The sequence below is a fragment of the Petaurus breviceps genome, unplaced genomic scaffold (assembly GCF_028583685.1).
Source record: "Petaurus breviceps papuanus isolate PSGF00001 unplaced genomic scaffold, PetGlider_PUasm1.0 90667, whole genome shotgun sequence".
NCBI lineage: Eukaryota > Metazoa > Chordata > Mammalia > Diprotodontia > Petauridae > Petaurus > Petaurus breviceps.
The window spans coordinates 7662649-7682722 of NW_027187302.1; the positions used below are offsets into that span (position 1 = coordinate 7662649).

A 20074-nucleotide genomic window follows, 5' to 3' on the forward strand; every position below is an offset into this window, starting at 1 on the left:
CATTTTGTCTAGGTCTTATGTGAGATGTAGCATCATAAAGTAGATAGAGCTTTGGTCTCAGAGTCATGGGTTCAGATTCCACATCTGACCGAACACCCAGGTGAGGAAATTGCTTTTTATCAGTGCAGGTCTTCAGTGTAATCTTAGAGAAATGTCTCCTACACTTAGAGGTTAAATGACTTGCTCAGGGTCACTTAGCAAGTATGTATCAGACAGGTTGTACTTGAATCCAGGTTTTCATGATTTCAAGGCCATCTCTCTAACCACTATACAATATTGTCTTTCACATATAAATGTAAGCCATTATTTTTATTGTCATCATGTGATTGCATGTAAAACCTTTTAATATTTCCTTGTTCCCTGCAGAATAGAATTCAAACTTCTTATTCTAGAATTCAAGACTATTTTCAAGCTGTAATTAGCTCATTTACCCAGACTTATTTCATATTTCTCCTGTCCACTCCTCTAACCTTAGCCAAATTGAGTGGTTTTCTGTACCCTTCCCTGGTACATGCCCTGTACTATCCCAGTTCCAGATCTTTCTGCTCATACACTTTCCTAACTGGAACACCCTCTTCCTCACTTTGTCCTGTTAAAATCCTACTCTGCTCAAACGCTACCATTACTATGTAAACTTGCCCCCGCCTTTTGTAAAAAGGAGCAGAAGCCTTTAGAACAGCCTTGGGTTTTACCTCTCTTATGCCCTTGTCAGTTGTCTTACTGTATTAAAGATATTTGCATATATTAGATCTTCTTACTAGATTGTGAGCTCTTGAGGACAGAGATTATGACTTATTTAATCTTTGTGTTTTATCTCTTCTTGTACCAAGCAAATTCTTTGACACATACTTCAGATTTCTTCAAAAGTTGCTTTATATAGGTTCGGGTCCGAAGCTTAGACTGCAGGTCAGGATAGCTAGGTGACCTGGAGTCATTAAAACCTGAGTTCAAATGCTGTTTCAGATACTTGCTAGCTGTATGACCTGGACAAGTTTTTTTTTTTTAAACTTCTTTCTGCCTCAGTTACTTATCTATAAGATGGGCATAATGATAACACCTGCTTCCTAAGGTTGTTCTGAAGATAAAGGAAGAGAATGTTTGTAAAAGTATTTTACAAATCATAAAATGCTATAAATATGCTAGCCATTATTATAATCTAGTTTTTGGAGAACAAGAACTTTTTTTGACCTGTGTATATTATACAGGTTCTAGAACAGTATTTAATGCCTTTTTGTGGTGATGATTTAAGGTTTGCCTGAGTATAATGATTTGAGGGCATTGATAAAACACAGTTCTTTCATGACTTTAGCTTAGCCAGATGCTACTCTCCATTCATTTTACGAAGACCTGCTCCTGTAATTTAAACATACCGCCACCAGGTGGAGGCAATCACAGTCTGAAAAGTAAGGCGTGGGTGCAGTTGTTTGCTTGGGTAAAATATTAGCACACTTTTTCAATTATACATATCTAAATATGTATAAATTCATATTTTCTATCTACAGATAAATATAGGTATATTTAAAATACCTATCACTGTTTAAATGGGTAAATTTATTATGCAAACTTAAAAAAATAAAACTAAAATAAGATAAAAACTATTATTAGGCCAATATATTGAAACAAATTCTAAAGCAAAAAATATTATCATTAGGCATCCTTCCTCTTATTACTTTAGAGATATCTTCCTAGTTGTTTTTCTATTACTTGGATTCCTAGAGACACTAGACCATTTTCATTCACTTATTTAACTGTGTTAAAATTTTGCCAGGGTTTCTCCTAGTTATCAGATACCTGGGTATATACTGTTGATGTTTTTGTTTTCTTTAGAGAGAGTGCTCACCTTTTTTTTTACGCTGACTTTGTGATAAACTTACTTCTCCAAGCATCATGATTATCTTCTCAGTAATTGATTTATTTGTTTAATCTGTGATTTATTAGCTATTTCTCTTTCTATAGCCAAAAGCCCTACCATCCACCCCTTTGAAATTGAGACCTGAGAAAATGCCATCTCTGACTTAAGTTTAGGAGAATTTCTTATTTTGAAAAGCACCATGGTATGTAGTGAAGAAAACACTTCCTAGGAATACATTACATTTGAGAAAGGAGTTTTACATCAAATCTTTTATAGATTTTCATAGCTTCTAGTGCCCTCCACTCAGAAATATTTTGTATGTATTTGCATGTACTGATATGTATTTATATATACTCTGCATATACTTACATGTAATTTGTACATTTTGTTTATTCTTATAGATACTTTATATATACTTTGTATATGAACATGTATCACCTGATGAGATGGGGCTGTTTCATTTTTGTCTTTATTTCTGGCTGCAGCCTGGTACGTACTTAGTGTAAAATAAATGCTGATTGCTTGGTGGATGGGATGGCTGAGACATTGTCAGTGATATTTGAGAAAGGGACACATGTTACCCTGATGTTCAAGAAGGCGGAGAATAGAACTAGCTAAAGGCTAGTAAGCTTGACTTGGGTTTCCTGAGAAAACTCCAAAGCATATTATTAAAGGGGTAGAGCATATCTTAAAAAGCAGGGGTGCTGATTAGCCTGTCTTCATCAAAAGCAAATCATACAAGACTAACTTTATTTCTTTTGTTGAATAATTGGTAGATTTACTAATTTAAATAATTGGACAATGAGAGAAATGCTGTAGATTTAGTTTGCTTAGACTTGGAAAAAATCAGGTATTTTTTTGTGGAAAAGATGGAGAAATGTGGGCTAGAGAATAGTATGGTTAGATGGATTCAGAACTGGTTAAATGGGCAAGAGCTGTAGAAAATATTTTGTAAATTTTGTAAAATTTTAGAAAATTTAAGATTTTATCAGTCATCAGGCCTCTGGGCATTTGTTACATGCTTTCTTGCATAGCTTAGTTTGTATGTGTATGTATATGTGTATATGTGTGTGTATTTTTCCAACTAATCTATAGACTTTTTGAGGTAAGGGGGCATATCCCACATTTTTTGGTATCCAGTCGAACAAAACTTTGTATATAGTAGGTGTTTAATATCTGCTGTCAAAAAAAAAGTCCCACACCTGTTGGAGGGCTTTGAAAATAAAAATACGATCACTGTTTTAGGCATCTATTTGTTTTAGTTTTCCAAAAAGACTCATCCTCCACATCCCCCCTCCATTTAGGATCTCATTATAATAGTAATATCTCATGTTTATATAATGTGTTTAAAGAGGGTTTTTTACAACAACCTCATGCAGGTATTATCTCAGTTTTATGCCTTTGATATAATATGAAGAGCAGATTTCAAGACAGTGTTTGCAGGCCTTTTCAAAGATGGTCCTGAAGGTCTTTGATGCCCTGAACAATACCAGAGGGTAACATGGGTCAAAGGGTTTTCAATTGTGAAGGAAAACCACGAATATTTCTAAGAAAGTAAAGGAAACACAATGAGAATCAGAAGAGCACTTATCCCTTTAATGGACTATTCTTTTTGGTACAAAAGTAAGAGGGATTTAGTTGTTATTGGTGGTTCTGAGCGCTAATGAACAGGTTCTAGCGTATTTCCTTTTCCCCCAAAGGATCAAACTTCCTTGTGGGTAATTAGCTTCTTTGTTTGGCAGTGATATAAAAACAGAGGACAGATCCCATTCCTACAAACATGCATATACTTCCAGTGGAAAGTCCCTCCTCCTCAACACCCTCCCCACCCCTGAGACCTTCTGGATCAGCAGTGATACTTGACTGTATAAAAAATTAATAAAACCCAAATGACTGGAAAGCATTTTGCAAATGTGAAGTACTGTGAATTACCCAGATAATTACCCAGATATCAGCAGCTTTGCTGGTAACAGAGGAAGAGGGGAGGGAGGAAGTGGAGAAGTGGGGAATAAATTTTGAGTAGCCAGCATTGTTCAAACAGCAGACAAGGGATAATACTATTTATGTTTCATGGTATCACAGTTGTCTCTGCTTTTAAGCCTTAAAAAAGTATACTTTGTATATGGCACAGATTGTATGATTATTTTTAAAAAATCATTTTTTTAAAATTGTGAATTGTTTCACTTCCAGTTCTAAAATTTTATACCTTTGTTCTCAAAGTGTTGTCTCAGATATAAAATGCTTGCTTGATTAACAGGCAGGGGGACCATAGGAAGCACTTGATAAATCATAGAATCTTAGGAGTAGGAAAGAATCTTAGAGGTTATCTATTCCAGTCCCTCACCTAATACAGGAGTCGTTTCTACTCTGTATCTCAGAGGCAGTCTAATTGTTATAGTTATATTAAATATTATTATTAAATATATTATATAAAGTTCTAGTTATATTAAACTAGAATATACTTCCCTATAATTTCTATCCATTGGTCGAAGTCTATTGAAGACAGCTATGTCTCCCTCTGAGTCTTCTCTTCTGAAATTATATTTCCTTCAGAAGATTTCATAATCTTTTACACTTTTCCTTTGTTTTATTCTAACCTTAACCCTCTTAAATGTGGAATCCAAAATTAAACACAATACTTCAGAAATGGTTTCACCAATGAGAAGTGAGTCAGTCCTATTACCTCCTTTGTGCTGAGTACCATACCACTATTAAGATAACCTAAGATAGCTTTTGGCTTAATTTTTTTTTCTTTTTGACTCACACAAGACACTTAACATATATTGAGATTTGCAGCTTATTAAAAATCAAGTGTCTTTTTCCGCAAGGTCTCCCTTCTTTAGTGTCTATGCATTTGAAACTATTGAACCTAAATGCAAAATTTGACTTTCATCCCTGGTACATTTCATCTTTGTTCATTTCATCCCATTGTTTTAAATTTGAAAAGCCTGTCTTCTCTGTTACAAATATATTGCCCAGGCTCCCAGACTCACATGGAATGACAAAACACTGCTCTAGAGTTTGCCAAATACAAGCTAGGAGATATGTGATTCAAGATCTCCTTGGAGGGAGAATGACATAATTCAGAGGAGGCTGTGGCAGGTTGTAGGCAGTCTTGCTTGACCTGAGTGACTGTGGGCTGCCTTCAGTCTGATGATCTCCCTGGAGGGTTTGGCTATTGACATGTAAATTGGGCCTTCGGAGGGAAGTCCTATAGTAGTTTTGCCCCAGCTGTCCCCTCCCTCTTCTCTTCACCCCCTCCCTCCCTCCTGCCATTGTCACTCCTTTTACACAAAGCTTTTCACATAGGGAGGTGTTTTACCAGCCCTTTGCCTTTTTGTGAGGGTTTCTAGCAGTTCTAGCTTCGGAGGCTGTGGCACCAAAACCCCGTGAGTATCAACACTATTATAAAACTGTTCAATTCGGGTTTATGATTGTAAATGGAAAAAACTCTTCTAGCCACATGCATGGGATTTTAAATTTCATGTATTTTTTTTTTCCATGCTCAGTTATCTTGGCTTAGATAAGGACCATTTTAAGGGTTGGGAAATGAAGATTAAATCGTTCATCAGAGGCATGCTATCTTGATTTAAATAAATCTTTAAAAAAAAAAAGATATGTTTGGATTGACTATGAAGTATTATAGATGTGAACTGATTGCCCAGGTCAGAATACTTTCTGAATTTCAGCATAGATGATTTTAATTTTCTGGTACAGAAATGTAATTTTGAGCACTGTGTTTTAGAAAGTTATCAGCAGTGTTCTTTCATGTGGCAGAAATGAAGGGAAAAAACCTACTGTTGAATGTATCCCACCTCAAACCACTGCCTCAGAATAAATGTTTCTTCCCTGCCATTCCCACTGAAACTTTTAAGCAGGAGATCATAAAGTTAGTATCTTGAAGCAAAATGTACCCATTATAAAATACTCAAGTGCTTTTCTCTGGCAGGGTGATGATATTGGTCACTTTAAAAAGATAAACCCAAACAGATAGATGTTCTCATCTTGTCGGATCCTGTCCTTCACAAACAAACAAACAAAAAAAACCCAATTTAACATAAATTGTATTTCACATTTATTTTGGCATGAATATTGAGATAACAAAAGTTTTATTTGATAAGTTACTTTCTATTTAATGGTTAACTGCATTCATATTTTAAAACTATGATACTGTAAGTGATATCCTATGAAGTGTGTGTGTGTCTTAACTTTTACATGGCTCTTCAGAATGTGCCATTTACTAGATTTGGGGAAAGAATTTTTTAAGAATTAAAAAAAATAATTATTCATATGAGCTATCCAGTCTTGCTTTAAAATAATCAAACATAAAAAGTATATGTTGAGCATATAGAGCATTATAAGGCTAATTATAATGTTCAAGATTTTTTTAAATAAAATTTGAATGTATTTCTCATAAGACAAACTCAGTTCAAACAATAATCAACAGTATAATTGCAGTTAAGTCAAAATCCTGGCATTTTTATACTGGATATTAATTTGTAGTTGGTTAGTCTATCAGTGTAATTATTGCTTTAAAAAACCCACAGCCCCTAAATTCATAATATTGCTGTTTTCTTGAGTGTGCCAAAATTAATTTGGATTAAAAATCCAACATTTGTATTAAAAATAAATTTTATCAATCACTTTTTCTACTCCATAAGAATGATCCATTCAATAAGAATTCCTTAAAAATTCTGTCGTTTAGTTTTAGAAATATCTAATGTAGCCATTATAAACTGGGCCACCAAGCATAATATATTGCTTTTTGTGTATTGGAAAGAGAGATGAACTTGTGAGTCACAGGATCTGAATTCCAATTTGGGCAAGTCCTGTTACCTGCTTGAGCCTTAGTTTTCCCCCTCTGAAGAAGTCATTGTACTCGGTGATTCCTAAGGTCCAGTTCTAAAAGCCTATGAAATATTGCATGTATCAAAAAGCAGATGTATTTCCTTGTCCTCCACAGAAGTTCTGGTCCAGTGCTGCATGGGGAGAATGCCACCAAACTAGAAGGGCCATGAGTATAGAAGGCAATACACTATGGTGGGAAGAGCACTGGCTCAAGCGACAGGGGTTCAAATCCCACCTCTGAGGTTTACAACCAGTATGGCTTTGGGCAGGTCACTTTAGCCTCCCTAGATTGTAGTATCCTTATCTTTAAAATGACAGGGATTGGACTCTGTTCTCTGAGGTTCCTTCCAACTTTGGATCTGTGTTTCAGGACCAGTGACAAGAGCCTGTTTTCTGAGTATCAAGCTAACTTACAGCAAAGAGACTCATCAGCAGGTTGGTTATTGAGATTTTGTGCTATAGCAGTCCTGTAAACCCATCTATTAAGACATGGGAGGGGATGTAATCTTCATCAGTAAAAGAAATATTCCATCAATGAAATCTCAAGTCTTTGAATTACTGAAATAAGTCCAATGTTTTTTACCCAAGGAAATCCTTGTGTAGTACACTAAAGAGTTGGGTTGTGATGGCTAGGTGGCACAGTGAATAGAGCACTGGCCCTGGAGTCAAGAGTTAGGTTGAAATAGCTTGGGACTCAGTAAGAACCTTTACTCAACCTATGTGATAGAGTTGAATAAAAAAAAAAGCACTTGATAGACATATCACAGTGTTGGCCCTCTACGTATTAGTTAGATCTTTCCGGAGATGATCTGTCCAGAAGGCAAAGAATCTCTTCAGGTTGAGGCATGTCAATTAACTCTGTTAAGGAGAGGAGAGTTTCTAATAGCCCCAGGGATCCAACAAAATGAAAAGGGTGTGGTATAGTGAAAAGAGTGCTGACTCTGGAGTTAAATGATCTGGGTTCAAACTGTATGACCTTAGACAACGGACAAGCCAAATAAATTACCTGGACCTCAGCTTGTTTTTCTGTAAAATGAGAAGACAGTGTACTAAGATAGCTTCCGAGGTGCCTTTTAGCTCAAGATCTGTGGTCCTTGAAAATACTTATGTGGCTTACCATGGAAAACGAAAGAATCTTTTTCTTATGAGTAGAAAGAATCCTGTACAATAGTGATATGCCTCAAGTATTTGGCATCTCCCCTCTTCGATTCAGTATTTTTATCATTGTCCATGTCATGCTATCAGATCTATGGATGGGTTAAAGCCGGGAGGGACAGCTAACAGATAACAGAACTGAGATCTCAACAGGCTCAAACCACAAGCAGAATCTGTAAGATAAAATTTAATAGTGCTAGATTATAAAAATTTTACACTTGGGTTCAAAAAATCAATTACACAAGGGCAACAATTCATGTGGAAAAGACCTGAATGTTTTACTGAACTGAAAATTCAATATCTGTCTAAAGTATGACATGCTAGCCCCTCCATCCCCTCAGAAATGATGTTAAATTGCTTTACTAGAGGAATAGTACCCAGAAGGATGAAGTATTAGTTTTGCTGTTCTTGCCTTAGTCACATTTGGAATATTATTTGGTTTAAGTGCCAAATGTTAGGAAGACCATTTACAAGATCACTTAAAATGATCAAAGGACTTAGACCTGAAGGAATTTCTTTCCTGAGTTTAGAGTCATAAAGGTCATCTGGTCACAGAATCTCAGAGTTGGAAGGGACTTTGGAGATTATTTTTTCTAACTCTTACTTGAATAAGAATCCTCACTAAAAAATACTCAACAATGAATAATCCAACCTTCATTTGAAGACCTCTGAGAGAAAGGAATGCTTCTTCAGGGCATCTCATTATACTTTTGGATAACTTTGAGTGATAGGAATTTTTTCCTTCCATCAAACTTAAATCTGTCTCTTTGCAACTGATACAAGTGTCATCCCTATTCCACATCAACAGCTCATTAAATACTTTTAAGAGATCTGTCACTTCCTGACCTCTCATTCTTCAAATGAAGCGATACACTGAAAGTTTGGGCAATTTGTGGAAGACCACACTATGGAATAGCCAGGATCTGAATTCAGATCCTCAGTCTCTAAATCCATTAGTTTTTGTTTATACCATGCCAGTTCCTTGAATATATTCAGAAGACAGTGATGTGGTAACTGGAAACCATGCTATATTGGCCTCAGTAGAAGGAATTGTAGATGTTTACTATGGAAAAGAGAAGATTTAAGGCTGACATGATAGTTGTCTTCAAATATTTGAAGGGATTCCATATGAAAGAAGGATTAGACTTATTTTACTGTGGGTGGAAGTTTGAGAGGAGCAAATATTTACTCAATGAAAGGAAAAGCTTCTTAATAATTAATCTTAATAATTGTCCAAAGTAGGATTGGCTGCCCCTAGAGGTCTTAAGTTCCCCACCACTAGAAGTTTTCAAGAATATAGTAGAAGACTACTTGTCAATTATTTTGTAGAAGAGGAATTCCTGTTATATATAAGTTGAATTATATGACCTCTGAGGTTCTTGCAACCCTAAGATCCTATGATTCTGTTAGTCAAGTGAGGGTTAGTTGGGCAGGGTGTTGAAGCCTTCTATAATAGCTATATACAGATATTATATTTACTGTTTGTACCACTCATTTGGTATTTTTACAATGTATAGTGTTATGAATTTTTTTCACCTAATAAAAATTTATTAGAATGTTATATAGTATTCTAATATATTATCTATAAATATATAGTAATACATAATAATATACTGATATATGATTGTATATAATAATAAGGTGGTTAAAATGACATTTTATATCATTGCACATGTATAACGTATAACATATTGCTTACTATTTGAGGGAAGGAGAGATAGAACTCAGAATTTTTAAAATATGTTAAAAATTGTTTTAACATGTAATTGGGGAAAAGAAACTAAAATGTTGAAGTGAAAACTATAGAGCTAAACCATTCTATCATAAAAAATAAGGTAATTATAATAGTAATTATCATATTACAAACTCGTTGTGGTCAAGAACATACTTTCTAACCCCCATGAGTCTTAACACAGTTCTTTGTAATTGGGCATTTAGTAAATATTTGTTGGTTAAAGTTTAGGGGCTGGAGAGAAGAGGAGATGGTGGAAAAAGTCCTGAACTTAGGGCCAGGAGAAATCTGGGTTCAAATCTGGGCTCTAATATTGTCTTTATAAACCTCAGCAAGTCATTGAACTTTTCTAATTCTTCGTTTTATAATCTATAAAATATGGATAATCTTATTTGCTTCTCTCACCTGGAAGGTTGCTACGAGAAAAAAACTTTGTAACCTTGAAAGCACTGTGTAAATGGAAATTATTAGGATGCCCCTAGAATCACTTTAAAAATAACACATAGCAATAAATAAATTTTTAAAAAGCAGAGCAGGTCATTGAAATGACTTAGAGAGTTTTAGAAAAAAAGTCACAGAAGAGAATGAAAGGGAAACAGAAAAGAATGACAGCATTTAAAGTAAACATGCTGAATTCATACTTTTTTATAAAGCAAGTTGTACATAATAGAGATTCATATAGTCTCATTCTATATTATGTGTAGAAATATTTTCTTCTTTTTTGAATGTTAAATTAAGAACATTATTTATACACACACACACACATGCACCATGCCAACCGAAAATAAAATGGATTGTTTATACAGAATCAAGATTTTTTAATTATCTAATTTTTTTTGGTCAAGTTTGCCTCCAGAAATGAGACAAAATGCTGGGGCATTTTCAAAAGCAAGAGTGTATATTCAACTTTGGTTTCTTGGGTGTTCTTTTCTGTCAAAGGTGAAAATTGCTCTTGTAGAGAGGTAGCGTGGATGAAAACGCAGGCTTTGTCAGCTACCGTTCCCCCCTCTAAAAGAACACAAAATACCATTGCTAGTAAATGGACCATACAGATAGAGCTTCTCCCCTTGTACACGTTTCAGGGAGATCTTGGTAAGAAGATTGGCTCCTGCTCTAGGTATCACCTCTATCCTGTGGATTAAGTGGGAGCTTTGTTTCCATGCTTTCAGTTTGGCTAGTTTCACAGTCACAAAGGTGATTTTTAAAATAATCTAGGAAACTGATGAGGGAGAGAGGGACTTAAAATGGAATAAAGGGAGTGTGTAATTTGCTCTCATTGAAGCTTTGGGCCTTTCACCCCTTACCCAGGTGGAAAATGGATTTCATTGTGACAATATATATATCACAATCCTGTGATGTCTGAGTTCCTGGAAGGTTTGGAGTAGTTAATAATTTTTTGTATGATAATGAAATGTTATGAAGTATCATTCCCACAAGAGTGGTTCTAAAAGGGGCTGCCTGCCTTTTCAGACAGAGATATGATTAAAAAAAAGTGGGGTATGTATTTATGGGCTTCTGACTTAGCAAACCTAGTTTAGAAACATGTTATTATAATGATAGACAACTCTTGATCATCCAACTTTGGATTTTTCACAGCAAGTTTTTAATGCAGACTGGTTTGTCTTTGGCAGCTATCAAATGTGTCTCTAGCCCAACCAACCCTACCCTACCCAACTCCACCCCCAAAGTAAGTCAATCAACAGGCATTTTATTAAATACTTACTGGATACCAGGCACCTGTGTTGATTTCTGGGGATAGAAAGAAGATGAAAATAATCCTCCTTAAAGAGTCCCTGCCCTTGAAGAGCTTACATTCCAATAAGGAAAACAACATATAAATAACTATTTACATACAGCAAGATAAAGAGTAGATAGAAAACAGTCTGAGAAGGGAAGGTGTTAGCAGCTTTGTGATGAGGGGACAAAAAGTCATTTTGTATTAGTCTAAGGCAGATGTAATTAAAAAGATCAATATTCTATAAAACACATCAGAAAATGTATTCTGAAGCCAAATATTAATTATCTGGGAATTATTATACTGCTGCTTCCCTCCATTAGTATGAATGAATTATCAAGCAGATTGTATGTAAAAGGAATGAATATGATACCTCTATTATTTACTGGGCCTTATAGCATCGTAAATTAGAGCTGCAAGGGGATTTTAGAGACCATCTTGTCAAACCCTCTCATTTTACAGATGAGGAAACTGAGGCACATAACAGCTAATTGTCAGGGTCTCACAGCTAGAAAATGGATTTGAATTTAGGCTTTCTTGATTCCAAGCCCAGTGCCCTTTCCACTCCTCCATCCTGCCTTAATGTCAGAGGGTCATGGAACTGGGTATTTGTATTGCTGTCAATGAGTTGGACAGAAAATGGTTAATCAGTACTTCTCAGTCTTTCATGACAAGCAGTTTCCCTTTCTGGTTGTATGATCCCAAGGCTTGTTGTTGGGGAAGATATTTCCCCTAAGCTAGTGAACTGTGAGGATCTCTACCTTAGAAGTGTTTAAAAGGGAGGCTGAGTAAGATGGTAGTATGTTGGCCCAGGAATCTTGGAGCCACTTAGCTTTGGAGAAATTCATAGTACTACCTTACTCCATGACTTTAGCAAGTCACTTAGCCTCTCCAGGCCTCATCTTCCTCATCTTTAAAATGATGGAGCTGGATTACATGACTTCTAAGGTCCCTTTCACATCTAGATCAGTTATCTTACTGAACTTATGACCTTAACTGCCTCGTGCATCAAAAATGCTCAGATGTTTTAATTTAACAAAATGGAATATAAAATCTATTCTAGCTCCATAATTTTATGATTCAAGGGTACAAACTATTGATGAATTGCTTGGCAATTGCCAGGGCTATCTTGGCCTCACTCACAAGTGGGCAGCAAAGGTGGTTGCCTTTTTTATGATTTAAGTGGCGTCAGTAAGGTCCACTGCTCCCAAATTGTGTCATCATCAATGTATCTGAGGTTAGTACTAATTTGTATTCACGTCTTTGAATATCAGAAGCATTTTGGTCTTCTAGAATTCATTACTTAGGTGCATTGAGATATTCCTAAAAGTAATAACACCTTAATACTTTACCCTCTGATATTTGTGGGGAAATTATAATAACTGCAAACAGTCAATAGTATAAAGGTAAGAGAGAATAAAGCTCAGTGCAGGGGATACAGGTAGAAAAGTAAGGTGATCAATTCTTTCAAGAAGCTTACATTCTAAAAGTATAAGTGATACATATGGAAGGTTTGCTGTAAGTCAGATGGCGAAAGTCCCATGGTACTTATGGTGCAGTAATAATACTGATGTTAGAGTCTCTTCTTTCTGATGCTGAACCATCTGACAGTGCCAAGGACTTTGGTGGCAAGACCAAATGTCTTTGGTCATTAGTAACTGTGGTTATAGTCTAGCTTCCAGGAAGGGCTGCCAGGCTAAACCTTCCCCAGGAGTTGTTTCTTAGGATGATGATTGGGGAAACTTAGCTGTAAGCATTGCTATTCCCAAGATTCTTGGGTTCAGGGTTCTGGACAGTCTCTAAGAGAGAAAGAAGGAGGCACAGGAAATGGGTTTGGAGATTAATAGATGAGGCAAGAAATACCACTTAAATGGGGTTAAGATTTAGTGTACTTGATAAGTAAATCATTTGTTAGTACTTCTTATATTCATTTTGTCTTCTTTTAGTATGTCATCTAAGGAGACCATAAACTCTTTGAGGACAGAAATTGTTTGGGTTTTTTTTGTTTGTTTCTTTGAATCCTCTGCCCATCCTGTAGTATTTTGGACATAGTGGATGGTTTTTGGTTTTTTTCAAATTTTTAATTTATTTATTTTTAGTTTTCAACATTCATTTCCACAAGATTTTGAGTTACAATTTTTTCTCTCCCTGTCTTTCCCCTACCCACCCCCAAAATAGCAAGCCTACTGAATATTCCTTCCCCTAATCTGTTCTATCTTATATCCTCCCCCATCACCCCCTTAACTTTCTAGTAGGGCAAAATGGGTTTCTATACCCCAGTACCTGTATATCTTATTTCCCAGTTGCATGTAAAAAAACAATTTTTAAACATTTGTTTTTAAAACTTGGAGTTCCAGATTTTTCCCCCTTCTTTCCTCCTCACCCACCCCCACTGGGCAGATAAGCAATTCAATATAGATTATACATGTCTAATTACCCAAATCATTTCCATAGTAGTTATATTGTGAAAGACTAACTATATTTCCCTTTATCCTATCCTGCCCCCTACTTATTCTATTTTCTCCTTTGACCCTATCCCTTTTCATAAATGTTTGTTTCTAACTACCCTCTCCCCCAATCTGTCCTCCCTTCCATCCTCCCCCCTCTTATCCCCTACCCCCCCCCCATTATCCTGTAGGGTAACATAACCAATTGAGTGTGTATGTTATTCCCTCCTTAGGCCAAATTCGATGAGAATCAGGTTGTCCCGTTCCCTTTCACCTTTCTGCTCTTCCCCTCCATTGTAACAGTTTTCTCTTGCCTCTTTTATATGAGATAATTTATCCTAACCTATTGCTCCCTTTCTTCTTCTCCCAATAAATTCCTCTCTCACCTCTTAATTTTATTTTTTAGATATCATCCCTTCATATTCAACTCATCCTGTGCCCTCTGTCTATGTATACATGAACATACAAATGCTCACACTCACATATATAGATTTATAAACACATACCTCCTCCTATACATACATATATATTTATACATATATATATATATACATATATATTCCCTTCAGCTATCCTCATACTGAGAAAAGTCTTATGAGTTATAATTATCATTTTTCTGTGCAGGAATATAAATAGTTCAACTTTCATAAGTTCCTTATGATTTCTTTTTCCTATTTACTTTCTCATGTTTCTCTTGCTTCTTGTATTTGAAAGTCAAATTTTCTGTTCAGCTCGGGTTTTTTCATCAAGAATGCTTGAAAATCCTCTATTTCATTGAATTACCATGTTTTCCCCTGAAGCATTATACTCAGTTTTGCTGCATAGGTGATTCTTGGTTTTAGTCCTAGTTCCTTTGACCTCCAGAATATCATATTCCAAGCCCTTCAATCCCTTAATGTAGAAGCTGCTAGGTTTGTGTTATCCTGATTGTGTTTCCACAAATTGTTTCTTCCTGACAGCTTACAATACTTTCTCTTTGACCTGGGAACTCTAGAATTTGGCTATACTATTCCTAGGAGTTTTCTTTTTGGGATCTTTTTCAAGAGGTGATTGGTGAATTCTTTCAATTTCTATTTTGCCCTCTGGTTCTAGAATATCAGGGCAAATTTGCTTGATAATTTCTTGAAAGATGGTGTCTAGACTTTTTTTGATCATGGCTTTCAGGTAGATCAATAATTTCTAAATTATCTCTCCTGTATCTATAATACAGGATAATAGGTAATAATAAATATCTTACCCAGGTCAGTGGTTTTTCCAACGAGATTTATTTTTTTGATTTGTTTGGATCTGTTTAATAATATCTTGATTTCTCATTAAGTCATTAGCTTCCAGGTACTCCAATCTAATTTTGAAAGAATTATTCTCTTCAGTGACTTTTTGAAATTCCTCTTCCATCTGGCAAATTCAGCTTTTTTAAAGCATTCTTCTCCTCATTGGCTTTTTGGGCCTCTTTTGGCATTTGAGTTCATCTATTTTTTAAGGTGTTATTTTCTTCACTGTATTTTTGAGTCTCCTTTAGCAGGCTGTTGACTCACTTTTCATGATTTTCTTGCATCCTCATTTCTCTTCCCAATTTTTCCTCCACTTCTCCTTCTTGAGCTCCTCCTCCATGGCCTGCAAAACCAGTTCACATTTTCTTGGAGGCTTTTGATGCAGGAGCTCTGACTTTGCTGTCTTCTTCCCACTCCATGCCTTGATCCTTTTTTTCCCCAAAAAAAAGATTCTGTGCTCTGTTTGTGCTTCCATTACTTGCTCATATTGGCAGCCAATTACTTGACTTTTGAGCTCTTTGCCATGGCAGAACTCTGCTTCTGAAATGAAGAGAGCTATGTCCCAAATCACTAGGGTTTTTGTAGCTTCCACACTGACCTTTTACTTTGTCTTTGGCATTTGTGGATTGAGAAGTCTGGAAACTGCTACAGCTGCTGGTGATGAAGTGCTCCAGCTGCAGCTGCTGGTCGGGCTGCCCTGGAGCTAAAACCGAGGCTCAGTGGGGACTGCACTCCACTCCCAGCATGCTGTGGCAGCCTGCCAGGCTTCCTTCAGCGGGAGATTTGTTTCTCTCTGTCACTGTGGGTTCTGTAGCTATAAAGTTTGTTTAGAGGCATTTTTTACATGTATTGGAGGAGGTGGAAGCTGGAGCCACAAGGAAGTCCTGTTTTTACTCTGCCATCTTGGCTCCAACCCCCCTTGCCCCCATAGTGGATGTTTAATTAATGTTTATTGAGTTGAATTTGTTCAACACATTTTTTGTTCCTGGTTTAGTGGCCTTTGTTTCTATTTGAGCTTGAAGTACTGCCCTAGAACTGGGGAGACCTGGAAGAGTTTCCTATAAAAGGTAGTATTTCAACTGAGTCTTGAAGGAAGCCAGAGAAAAAGTAAAAGGCAAAAATGGGGGGGGGGGTATGGTGAAGCATTTCAGACATGGGAGAAAGCTAGTAAAAAAGTCCACAATCTAGAAGCAAGATTTGTAGGGTCATATGAAAGGAACAGCAGATTAGTCAAGTGTAGCCAGATTATAGTTTATGTAGAGGGAAACAAAGTTTCCCTGAAAAGTTAGAAAGGGTAGAGATCAGAGGAATTTATATTTTATCTATTCCAAGAATTGGACTAGATGATATCTTATTATTTTCCTTCCAAATATAAAAGAAAGCCACTGGAGTTTACTGAGGGGGAGTCAGGGGGCAGGATGAGGTAACATAGGCAGCCCTGCTCTTTAGGAAAATCACTTTGGCACCTGGGTGGAAGGTGGATAAGAGTGGGAAGAGATTTTGGACTGGAGACCAATTAGATGGCTATGGCAGTGGCTTAGGTGAGAGATGATGAGGGACCTGTACTGTGCTGGTGGCTTTGTAAATGGAGAGAAGAGGATTTATACAAGAGAGGTTATGAAGGTAGAAGGTAGAAATGACAAGATTTGACAGTGGACTGGATCATCCAACAAGATGAAACAATTGAATGAATCCACCAGAACAGATATTTAGTAAGGATAAACAAAAAGTTCACTATTTAGGTTAAAATAGGTAATGGTACAAGTTTTCAGGTTGGGAGAGATAAGGCTAGACAGGCATTCATATGGGGAAAAAAAAGATTTTAGTTGACTGTAAACTCAACATGAGTTAATTCAGTGATGTAACTGCCAAAAAAGGCTTAATAGGAGCTGTAAAATGTGGGGCCTGAAATGGGTAATCACTAGCGTCCCTTGCAGCTCTAAATCGTTCATCTGAACAGTGTTATATGTTTGGAGGGGCAGGAGATAGCCTATAAAAAAAGAAAAGATAAGTATTTTCACCTATTTGAAAGAACTGTCACATGGAAGAGGAATTAAACTGAATCTGTGCAGTTTCAGAAAACAAAACCACAACCAATAAATAGAAGTTACAGGAAGATGGATTCCAACAACAAGGAATGGCTGAACTGCCTGCCATTTTTGGAGCACTGGGCTGAGCAGTGAAGGAGATGCAGAGATTAAGCAAGACAAAGCCTCTGTCCTAATAGAGTTCACAGTCAGCTCAGCATGAGGCAGAAATGCTTCAGATTGCTGTCTGAAAACTGAATGGGCTATTTTATGTGGTAGGAAACTCCCTATCTTTGGAAGCAGAAGTTGGTTAAACACTTGTAGCAGATGCTATAAAAAAAATTCATAAATCAGGTAAGGACTGGACTAGAGAATGTCCCTTTAGTTACCTCCCAACTCTAATTCTAGAATGCGGCTTTTGAAATGGACTTGGAAGGATAATTAGGACTTCTAAAGGCAGAGAGGGACATTCCAAGTGGAGGGAATGGCATGAGCAGATTCTCAGATGTAGGAAGACTGTGTTCAAGGAATAGAAAGTAGAACATAAGGTTTGTGTGAGAGGATGGTAGGAAGTCAAACTGGAAAGGTGTAGACATTTGACATACATATTTATATTTTGAGACATTTCCTGTTCTTTCATTTCATGGCATTAAAGTACTGGTGCTTTCATCTCTTGATTTTCTCCCATTTATTCCACATATATCTTATCTGTACATAGTTATTTGCATGTTATATCTCCCATTAGACTGTGAGTTCCTTGAAAGTAGGGACTTTCTTTTGCCTTTCTTTGCATCTCTAGAGCTTAGCACAGTGTTTGGGACATAATAGATACTTAACAAATAATTGTTGAATGACCTATTAAGAGATGCTTTGGAAATGGTTTACAACTGGATGAAAAGTTATAGAGAGAAAAACTACTCATTGCAGTTTATTACATAGGCTGATGCATGACTGAGCCTGTGTCTGGTATGTGTTACCCTCCCAGGTAGTGTTAAAAGAAAGGTGAGCTAAAGATATAGAAGACAGAATGACATTTTTAGGGAATCACTGCATGTTGTTTTGATATCTCAGGCCTGGAGCTCTCCAACAGTATGATTTCTAATTGCATGAGTCATGAATAAAAACCATATTTTTGTGACATTTCCATTTCCCAAAAATAAGCAACCAATCTTTTAAATAAGAATTTTCTTCTCAGATGAAGAAATCTGTATTCTCATTTCTTTTAACAAGTTGGAAGGGAAGGGAGAGCTGGGTGCTTAATTTGGGAGTTAAGAAGGCTAGATTCTAGGATCAACTATTCGATCCTGCTTTTTTGTTTTAAAAAGAATATCCTGGACTTCTTTAAAGTTCAGCAAGAAGTATACCAGACTTGGAGTCAGATCTAACTTTACAGTGTAAAGGACACTGGATTTGGATTCTGAGGATCTGTGTTCAAATCTTGACTTTGCGATTTACTCGTATGACCTTTTGCAAATCACTTAGCTTCTCTAGGCCTCAGCTGCTCATTGGTAAAATGAAGGGTTAGGGCTAGTTAGCCTCCAAAGCTTCTTCTACTCTTTGCTTTTTGGAGGGAGTAAGGCAGGGCAAGTGAAGTGACTTGCACAAGGTCACACAGCTAATAAGTATGTCAAGTGTCTGAGACTGGATTTGAATTCAGGTCCTTCTGACTCCAGGACCACTGCTCTATTCATTGTGCTACCTAGCTGCCCCTTCTACTTTTGTTCTGTAATTCTGTGACCTATGTTCAAAGCACCATTCCACTGCTTACTGGTTGTGTGACAACTCAGGCAAATCGCATTTGATAGTAGGTCTGACTTCCCCTTCTCCCCGACTCAGTAAACTCCAGTGGCTGCCCATTGCCTTCAGAATCAAATATAAAATTCTGTGTTTGGCTCTTAAGGCCTTTTATCACCTATCCCCTTTCTACCTTTCCAGTCTTCTTACACCTTAAAGGAATAAAAAAGTCTGGCATTAGATACAGTATTATGTTCCCATAGTCCCTTACCTCTGCAGAGAGGTGAGATTACTTTCATATATCTCTTTGGGGCCCAAGTTTAGACCTAATGAGTTTTTAATTGAGGTTAGGGAGATCAGCAAATGCTTATCTGTCTTCTTTTCAGCTGCCTTTCCTACTTTGCTTGAATGCATTTTACCTTCTGACTTAGATCTTCCTTAGTTTTTAGCTGTAAAAAAGTTTCACAATTTGACAACAGTGAAATGCTTACCTGGTTTGACAATGAGGAGTTGAACTTTAAAAATACAGTCTTTGTAAAGAAGAAATTCTTTAGCCTTCTTGAGTATCTATGTGGATTTTTTCCCCAAAAAAAAGTTTTCTGCCTGTTGGAAGATTCTCCTTCCCTGACTCTGGAGATTTATTTAACTTTGGGGCAGAGAATACCAGTTGGTAGAGTATAAGCATTGAAAATAAGACTTACAATTCCAAATCTTTACCTATTCTAAGATACTTATTACCAGACTGTATGCAGTAGCAATAAAGAAGTCAAGAATAAGGGGCCTAGAATTTTACGTCTAGAAATATCTTTGATGTTCTCATGGTTCAAAGAAAACCCTAAAAAATGTTTTTTTAAAGTCAGACTTTGGAATGCTTTGCAGATTAGCCCATGCTAAGATCAATGCTTCTCCATTTTGTTGTCTTCTGATGTTGTCTGGGCAAGATTGACAGCATTAGTAATGAAGAATTAGTGCTTTCTTTGGGCTGTGTAACATAGAAGAATTATAGAGAAATTAGTACATGTGTGACACACAGTGGCATATTGTGCTGAATAAATTTGTACCATTTTATTGTAGAGGTGGTGGTGGACAGTGGTGGTGCAGTGGGCTTGGAGTCAGGAAGATCTGAGACACTTTTCCTAGCTGTGTGACCCCGAGGAAGTCACTTAACCCCTGTTTGCCTCAGTTCCTCATTTGTAAAATGGGAGCACACTGAGAAGGAAATGACAAACCACTCCAATATCTTTGCCAAGAAAACCCCATAGACAAAAATCCA

General features: G+C 36.6%; 1 protein-coding gene across 14 annotated transcripts in view; it reads left to right on the top strand.

Moving 5' to 3' along the window:
- ANKRD6 (ankyrin repeat domain 6) overlaps positions 1–20074 on the top strand; it is a 283323-nt gene that overhangs the window by 62532 nt on the left and 200717 nt on the right. The window contains exon 2 of one of the 14 annotated variants that reach the window (XM_069065134.1): positions 2254–2341. The exons of the other annotated variants lie outside the window; for them this stretch is intronic. The gene's annotated coding sequence lies outside the window, so the exon portion shown is untranslated. The remainder of the gene's footprint in view (positions 1–2253; positions 2342–20074) is intronic. 14 annotated transcript variants of the gene reach the window in all.